Source organism: Mustela nivalis, assembly GCF_964662115.1.
Source record: "Mustela nivalis genome assembly, chromosome: X".
NCBI lineage: Eukaryota > Metazoa > Chordata > Mammalia > Carnivora > Mustelidae > Mustela > Mustela nivalis.
In genome coordinates, this window is record NC_139040.1 from 114,409,772 (window position 1) to 114,419,090 (window position 9,319).

The following is a 9,319-nucleotide window of genomic DNA, read 5'->3' on the forward strand; positions in this document are numbered from 1 at the left end:
ACTTGATCCCATGACACTGGGATCATGACCTGAGCCAAAGGCAGATGCTTAACAACTGAGCCATCCAGGCACCCTACACTAGTTGATTTTTAAATATTGAACCTTTACATCCTGGAATAAACTCCACTTGGTCATGGTAGATACTTCTTTTTATATATTACTGGATTTGATTTGCTGAATTTTTCTTGTGGATTTTTTGTGTCTAAACTCAGGAGTGATACTTTTGTGTAGTTTTCTTTTTTGTACTCCTTTTGTCTGGTTTGGGTACTATATTGTACTCAAAATGAGTTGGGAAGTATTCCCTCCTTTTCAATTTTCTGAAATAGTTTCCATAGAATTGGTGCCAAAACTCACAGAATTTTAAATGTGGAAGACACTCATGAAATCACCAAGTCCTGACTGGGACATTGATTTGACTATAGAGAACAACACAACCGCCCCCCCGCCCCCCCCGCCCCCCCCCCCCCCCCCCCCCCGCCAAATTCAATTGTAGAGATCTATACCCTGGAGCAAAGGAATTACATTGACTATCCATGACGTGTGTAAAAAGAAAACCGGTTGGTCAGAAGGAGTGGAAGAGTCATTTCCTAACTAAGTTGACATTTGCTCTCTCCACTGCCCTATAAAATCAGGACATGACAACGGAGTCCAAATTTGGAGGAAAGAATAAGCCAAAGCAGTAAGAGCTGGTAAGTCTTAGGCTGGTTTTCCCAGAAGCTGACTCTAAGGAGTCCAGCGCAAGTAGTTTATTTGGAAGGTACAGAAACAAACAAATAAAGGAAAATCTCAGGAGGCGAAAGAGGAAGTTACTACGGAAGTAAGACAAGGAAGACAAGACAGCCAATATAGTGTGTGTTAAGTTTCTTACCACTGAGGGTGATTAGATTTAATTGTGCTCGGGAGGTTCTGAGAATCAGGATAACACACACACACACACACACACACACACCTCAGTTATTCCACCAGAGACAGAAGGAGCTGGGATATTTACATACCAACTTCCTTCAGGCACAGAGTAAGAGCCCCTCCCAAGTGGTATTACTTGGCACTCCTGACCTGCAGTGTAAAAACCAGCCTCAGTGGGCTCTGTCAGCTAAACGCCCTGAAAAAAGTCAGTCTACTTATCAAAAACAAAAACAAGGAGAGCCTGGGTGCCTCAGACGGTTGAGCCTCTGCCTATGGCTCAGGTCATGATCTTGAGAACCTGGGACCGAGCCCGAATTGGGCTCTCTGCATAGCGGGGAGCCTGCTTCCCGGTCTCTCTCTCTCTGCCTGCCTCTCTGCCTACTTGTGATCTCTCTCTGTCAAATAAATAAATAAAAATCTTTAAAAAACAAAAGCGTCAGTTTTACCTGTCGCTCCCAATAGTTATTCCTTTTCCAGGTTTTGCATTTGTCTTTCAGTCCACTCTGCTCTTCTTTTCACAGCTGTTTCACTATCCTGACAATTTACAAAATCACAACTTCTCAGGTTTAAATTTATTTATGGGGGGAGGAGCAGAGGGAGAGGAAGAAGCAGACTCCCCGCTGAGCAGGGGACCCAGGGCTGGATCCCAGGCCCCGGGCGGATCACAGCCTGAGCCAAGGGCAGATGCTCAACGGAGCCAGCCAGGCACACCACCCCCAGGTTTAAATTTAAAAAGTTGTCTACCCATCAGCCCATTGCAATGGTCTTCCTAATGATGCCATTAAACAGGAATACAGAATTTGTGAATAAGAAAAAAAAAAAGGTGGTCAGGGGCTGCTAAGTTGGCGGTGAGGCCGCGTGCACCAAAGCAGTGAAGGCAACGGGCGAGGACCAGCCCCTGCGCAGCAGCTGCCACGCTGGGGAGGGAACCACAGTTGGGACACAGAAAAGTTACCTTCCAGAGAACGGTTTGCATTCTTTAGAAGGAAAATATGAATACCATGATTTAATTTATTCCAAAATTGTTCAAACTGTAGAAATATATTCCTGGGAATGACACTGTAAAATTTTTGTCAAAAATAATATTCCTTTGATGCTGTGTTTTCAGAAATAATCTGGGAAGGCAAAAAGGGACTGGCAAAGTATAGTCTTTGCATAGAGCATTTTTACTTACTTTAAATTGATGTAAACCTGAACATCACAATCTGATCTTACTTTCCTTAATATGTTGGAAGAATTACATTAACTTGCTTGTGCTAAATGAGAAAGTACTCTGAATGGGAAAAAAAAAAGTAATGGATTGCATGCTGAGAATAACCTATGGATTAATATTTAAAGTTTCTGAAGAGATGATGTCATAATAAAACTCCCTGGGACAGATAGTATAATGGCATTAGTCATAGATTTCCGGAAATGCTGATCCAACATCTTTTAACACTGGAGGCCTGTTATTTATAGAAACCTGTAATAATTATTGATCCAAAATAAGCTCAGGTTGTGTTTGGTTCTTTCTTAGTATTCCATGATGGAATAGTGTAATTTTTGGTATTTATTTTTTCAGTCTGACCGATAACCATTATATCCTAATATTTTCACTTTTAGAAGTTCTCATATCTCTGCAAATGTTGGAGAATTTTGCAGAATATAATTTGACAGGTTAATTTGAATGCCAAGGATTGTCATAATTTAATATTATGAGGGAGAAATGAATATTCACTTTTCCAAAAATACAGAAGGAAATGACTTCCTCTTGGAGAACTTTAAAAAATGATACACATGAATATTTTAAACTTAATGTCATTTCTATGAATCATAGCTGAATATAATATTGTAAAATTATAGAGTAGAGTTAAAAATTTTGAGGTTTGGGGCAATCTTCACTCTTTCCTATCTTCTTGGTCCACAAATATGAACATCTTACCTTACTTTCAAGCAAAGATTTAATAGTAGAAGTGAATTAAGTTCGTGTTCCTAAAACTAATTTTAGAAACATACATATAACATAAAATGTTCACTAGTACACTATGAAAATAAGCCACAAAACTATTTTAAACTAGGGGCGCCTGGTTGGCTCAGTTAAGTGTCTGCCTTCAGCTCAGATCATGATCTCGGGTCCTGGGATGGAGCCCCACGTCAGGCTTCTTGCTCAGCAGAGAGCCTGCTTCTCCCTCTCTCTCTGCCTGCCACTCCCCCTGCTTGTGCGCTCTCTTTTTGACAAATAAATAAAAATTTTTAAAAACTATTTTTTAAAGACTTTATTTATTTATTTGACACACACAGAGAGAGATCACAAGTAGGCAGAGAGGCACGCAGAGAGAGAGAGGAGGAAGCAGGCTCCCTGCCGAGCAAAGAGCCTGATGTGGGGCTCGATCCCAGGACCCTGGGATCACAACCTGAGCTGAAGCAGAGGATTAACCCACTGAGTCACCCAGGTACCCCTAAAAACTATTTTAAATTAAACCATACTTAAAACATCTTAGACAAGTCCTGTTCATGAACAGGAAGCCTTTATGCTGGATTTTCAGCAAATCAGCATTTCTTCAAGTTGTCAGTATTATTCTAAAAGTAATCAGCATTAGTTAGAGTATTAAAATACTGCTTTCTCATAGGAAAAAGCTGAAAGCACCGAGTTATAAAATCTTACTATTCTGCGTCCTTTTTGTAACTTAGGGTTCTGTTACTTAGTAATATATAATGACATTTCTTCTTCTTTTTAAAAATCCTTTATTGCTGAGTTCCTAGAAACTGTTCCTATGAAATTTGCCATCATTGTCAGCAGTGCTTCGTAAATGTACCGGTGTTAAAACCAGCTGTGAAAAACAGACCAGAGGTTTTTCTGTACAAGTGGTTCTACCATTAATTAGTTCTTCAGGAAGGCACTGCTGCACCACTTCTGAACTATTATCACTAGTCCCTCTGTCAGTTAATGTATGTTTTGCACATAAGGCCTAACACTTTCGGAGATGACTTTTGAGTTGGCACCCAAGCTAACGTTACAGAGCGAACCAGAACAATTTGTCCCTCGAGAAGAGCCTGTCTGTTGCCTGAATGAATGAAAGTCCTTAAAAAAAATTACTTCATATTTTTATAGCATCCCATTCACGCATGTAGTAAGTGTTCAATACATAGTTGCTGAATTAGTATTTTGGCTGTTGTCATTGTTGTTAAAGAATGAGTCTCTAGATGCACCTACCGATTTCTAGGAAATACAGAGGGCAGAAGAACATGCTAAGTTATCCCATGGGAATTCAGTCGGCAAAATGCAGACCATGGCAGATGCTACGGATAAACCACCTGGTTTGGGGGCACCTGGGTGGCTCAGTGGGTTAAAGTCTCTGCCTTCGGCTCAGGTCATGATCCCAGGGTCCTGGGATCAAGCCCCGAATTGGGCTCTCTGCTCAGCGGGGAGTCTGATTCCCCCTCTCTCTCTGCCTGCTTCTCTGCCCGCTTGTGATTTCTGTCTGTCAAATAAATAAATAAAATCTTAAAAAAAAACCCACCTGGTTTGTCAACAACTTGCAAGGGGACAAAGAGAGGGGGCGGGACCTCCAGATTAAAAAGAGGTAAAAGCCATATGAAGAAGATAGGGGAAAAGAAACCATAGTGTTTGTGTTTGTGGATGCATACTTGGTGATGAAACTATAAAAAAATGACATGGTTACCAGAAGAGTCAAAAGTCCAGTTACTCGTAGGAAAGGAGCAGCAAGTTGAGAGCTTCTGCAGTGGTCGGCCATGGTTCTTTTCCCGACATGGATGGTAGTTACAAAAGTGTGTTGCCTTACAATAATTCATGAAGCTGTATATATGTTTTATCCAGTTTTCTATAAATGTGTTATACTTAATTAAAATGTTTAAGAAATAAAAAAAATGTTTAAGAAATAAACATTCAACATGATATCACAACACAGAGGTGAGCAGAGCTGTCCAGTAGCACACTGTTGTTTGGCATTTCTACCAGAGAGATGCAATACACATAAATAACATTGAGGCCAGAGGATCATAGTAGAATAGTAGAAAGTAGAAAGTAGTAGGAAGTGATGATTTTTTAAAAAGATTTTATTTGGGACGCCTGGGTGGCTCAGTTGGTTAAGCAGCTGCCTTCGGCTCAGGTCATGATCCCAGCGTCGTGGGATTGAGTCCCACATCGGGCTCCTTGCTCCGCAGGAAGCCTGCTTCTCCCTCTGCCTCTGCCTTCCACTCTGTCTGCCTGTGCTCGCTCTCACTCTCTCTCTCTCTCTCTGACAAATAAATAAATAAAATCTTAAAAAAAAAATAAAAAAAAAATAAAAAGATTTTATTTATTTGAGAGACAGCACAAACACAGGGAGGGGCAGAAAGGGGGGGAGAAGCAGACCCCAGGAGCCCAAAGTAGGCCTCCATCCCAGGACTCCGGGATCATGACCTGAGCCGAAGGCAGACGCTTAACTCACTGAGTGACACAGGTGCCCCAGAAGTGATGAGTTTTGAGTAACTAACTGTGCTTTTAATATAATAATTTACTCAATCATAAGCTTATACAATTTCTTTTTAAATAATGGCTGTATTTAACAAGTGGTTCATGAAATTTCCAGAAATTTCACAACCAGCTTGAGCAAGCTAAGAATTGTCTATTCTGGCACACTCTTGTCTCTCTGTCCCAACAATTCTCCTGCTTTCTTGTGTTTACATTTTTTTTTAGTTTTTAAAATAAAATTCATACTTGCACAGAGTCTTAAAGGTCAAATAGTTCTACAATGATTATATAAAATCCACTAGGCTCTACCTCTCTTTCCCCGATTTTCTGATCCGTAGATGCAACCCCTTCAATTCCTGTTTTAACTGATTCTGTTGAAGACACCAGTCCAAACGGATTAGGGGCCCACCCTATCTTGTATGACCTCATTTTAACTAATTACATCTGCCACAACTCTATTTCCAAATAAGGTCACATTCCGAGGTAGGACTTCAAAACATCTTTTCCCAGGGAGAGGACAGGACACAATTCAACCCGTAACAGTGGGGAAGTGATTTGGTGTTCTAATTTCTTCTTACACAGATTTTCAGCCAAATCCTTTCCCTTCACCCTTCACTTCCAAAGGTAACTTGTTTGCTGTTGCCAATTCTTGAGTCTTGTGGGGGTCCCATGGTGTGAAGTGGTTTCGTAGCTTTCCTTACAGCCAGTTCAAGTTCAATTTCTCAGACCTGCTATGAATGAAATGAAATGAAATGAAATGAAAACTACCATTTGTAAGTTTTCCAACTGACAAAATTTTGTCTCTGTTCTCTCTGTTCTCTTTTTATCATTGAAGGTTTATGCCTTTAAAAAAGATCTCTCTACTTTAATTTTATTGGGGTTTGAGGGTAGAGCTGAAACTAACAGCATTTTTAGCCTAAAGTTCTTCTATGTGTATCTTCATTCTTTCCTTCTCAAGTGGTGGTTTCTTTCTTAATTCTCTCACGTCTCAAACCATAACAAAACTTGTAAAGAAAATATTTCTCTATTCTCAATACATGTTAAGAGTGGAAGGAAAGAGAGAGATGGAGTAGGGAGAGGGAGAACCACGTTCGAGTGATTCAAAGCCCATTCGCTACTGGTACTACTCTGTCTCCAAGAAGTGGATGAACAAATATAGTACTCACCACTCAAGAAGAGAATGGCTGGGAAGCAATCCAACAATGCATGTGAATAGCTATAAAAATTCTTAAGCTCTCTGATGCAGTAAGTAGTACCACTCTCAAGATTTTATCGTGAGGATAGAATTCAACAGAATGAAGAGACGATGTGGACTTTCATTTATGATGACAAAATGGTGGACTATAGAGTCTGAAAAACCATTCCACTGCAAAAACCAAAGAAACCCTAAAAAAAAAATACAGAAAAACGTCTTCTAAAAGGTTTTGTTGAGAGGCTGCCTAGGTGGTACAGTCCACTAAGTGTCTGACTCTTGGTTTAGGCTTGGGTCATGATGTCAGGGCACTGAGATCGAGCCGGGTCTGGGGGTGGGGGGGGGTCTGCGCTCAGCAGGGAGTCTGCTTGACCCTCTTCCCCGTCTCTCCCCCGACCAAAATAAATAAATCTTTTTTAAAAAGGTATCATTAAGCTTGTAAGAAGGAAAATCTTCAGGAGTGAAAAATAAAGAGGGAGCTCCAAACTGTGGTCTGTGATTGATGACTCCAAGCACATTCGTCACTCTCAGGAACCTAAAGTCTTGGGTTTTAACGACCTCATATGTGTGGGAGAAAAGATCTTGGACTCAGGGAAGGTAGGGAATTGGAACCGAGGCATCTGGATAAAGCCAGACTCTCAAAGGACAGTAAAGTGAGACAAAATGGAGGTAGATGAGAGAGAAGATGGGAAGAATCGCTCTTCCGCATAACTGAAGAGCACAAAATGCAAAGAGAAAATCTTCAAAGTTGTCAGAGAGAAAAGAGAGATCATCTAAAAGGAAAAACTAGCCTGGCAGCAACAGTGGAACAATAACTTAACCTTGCTGAGAGAAAGCCACTGTCTATGTAGAATTTGATATGACTTAAATTATGTACTTAAGAGTAGGACGAAATGAGGGCATTTTCAGAAAACCAAAACCTGTAAGAGTTATCACCAAAAAGTGCACATGAAAGGCGCTTTTAAGAGTATACATAAGGATAAAGAGAAATGATCCCAGAAGGAAAGTCTGGGATTTATAAAACAACAATAATGTCTAATTTGGAGGTTAAAAATAAGATGGTGCTAAGGGTGCCTGGGTGGCTCAGTGGGTTAAGCCTCTGCCTTCGGCTCAGGTTGTGATCTCAGGGTCCTGGGATGGAGGCCCGCATCGGGCTCTCTGCTCAGCAGGGAGCCTGCTTCCCCCTCTCTCTCTGTCTGCCTCTGCCTACTTGTGACCTCTCTCTCTCTGTCTGTCAAATAAATAAAATCTTTTTAAAAATAAGATGGTGCTAAAATATTGGCTAACAATAACTTTTAAGACAAGAGGATGGGGATTGGCCATCCTTAAGCCCCTGGATAGTTTGGGAGGGGGTGGAGCTATTGATTTAAATTTTAAGTACACACGCTGAAATTTAAGAGTAATCACTAAGAAGAGAAAGTACACAACTTCCAAACCAATAGAGGGGAAAATGTGGAATCAAAAGAATAATCTGAAAGAAAACAGGAAGCGAAGAAGAGAGAGCAAAAGCAGGACTGATATCACAAAATAAAGATAAAGCGAATTCCGCAGACAATTAATTAAAATCACAATGAAGTGTAAGTGTTCTGAACTCACCAGTCAAAAGAAAGATATCCTCAGATTGGACTAAAATGAAACAAAACAAAACAATCCAGATATTTCCTGTGTCCTAGAGAAAACCTAAAATACAAAGACATGGTATATCAGAATAATTAATGTTAGCTGCTGGCACGAACACCCCTAAGATCAGTGGGGCTTAATACAAGCCTTAATTTTTGCTCACATCATCGTTCATGGGGTGAGGCTGCTGCTCTAGCTGTCACTCCTTCAGTCAGTGACATTAGGAATCTGGGATCTGTCGATCCTAGTTTTACCATCTTGGAGTTCTTTGCCTTGAGCCATGTAAGCAGGGGAGAGGGCATATATAAGACTATGCACGGCATTTTAGGGGCCGAGCTTAGAAGTGGCATACATTGCTTCTGCCAAAATTCCTCAGTGGTCCTAGCATAACTGCAGAGAGCTGGGGTTACTCCTGTGTTTCCAGGAAGAAGAAATGGAATTAGTGAGCATCTAGCAAGTCTCTGACACATAAAAAGGTTGAAAATGTGAAAAGATGGAAAAGGACATGCCAGGCCGACTCTAACCAGAAGAAAGCTAGAGTAGCTCTGTAATGAACAGAGGAATTTATTAGGAATAAAGATAATGGGGTGCTTAGGTAGCTCAGTCGGTTAAGTGTCTGCCTTTGGCTCAGGTCATGATCTTGGGGTCCTGGGATGGAGCCCCGCATCGGGTTCTGCCTCGCAGGGAGTTGGCTTCTCCCTCTCCCTCTGTCCTTCCCTTTGCTCATGCTCTATCGCTCACTCTCTCAAATAAATAAATATATTTTTAAAAAGGAATAAAGAGGGCGCCTGGGTGGCTCAGTGGGTTAAAGCCTCTGCCTTCGGCTCAGGTCATGATCCCAGGGTCCTGGGATCGAGGCCCGCATCAGGCTCTCTGCTCAGCTGGGAGCCTGCTTCCTCCTCTCTCTGCCCGCTTCTCTGCCTACTTGTGATCTCTGTCTGTCAAATAAATAAATAAAATCTTTAAAAAAAAAAAAGGAATAAAGATAGTAACTACATAAAGATAACATTCAACTTGCCAGGAAGAAACACTAATTCTGAAGTTACATATGTACCTGATGATATCTTCAAATAACATAAAGCAAAAACTGACAGAAGTATGAGGAGAAACTGATATAGCATATACCTTTCTCAGTAACTGTTGTCACA

At 40.9% G+C, this 9,319-nt stretch overlaps 1 long non-coding RNA gene across 1 annotated transcript; it reads right to left on the reverse strand.

Annotated features, from left to right (window-relative positions):
• Positions 1-6,551: 6,551 nt before the first annotated feature.
• Positions 6,552-8,425, reverse strand: LOC309855716. Its single transcript, XR_014306944.1, has 3 exons — positions 8,335-8,425; positions 8,148-8,231; positions 6,552-6,745 (listed from the first exon to the last, which is right to left on the reverse strand). It is a non-coding gene; the product is annotated as an uncharacterized lncRNA (long non-coding RNA).
• Between the last annotated feature and the right edge of the window lie 894 nt (positions 8,426-9,319).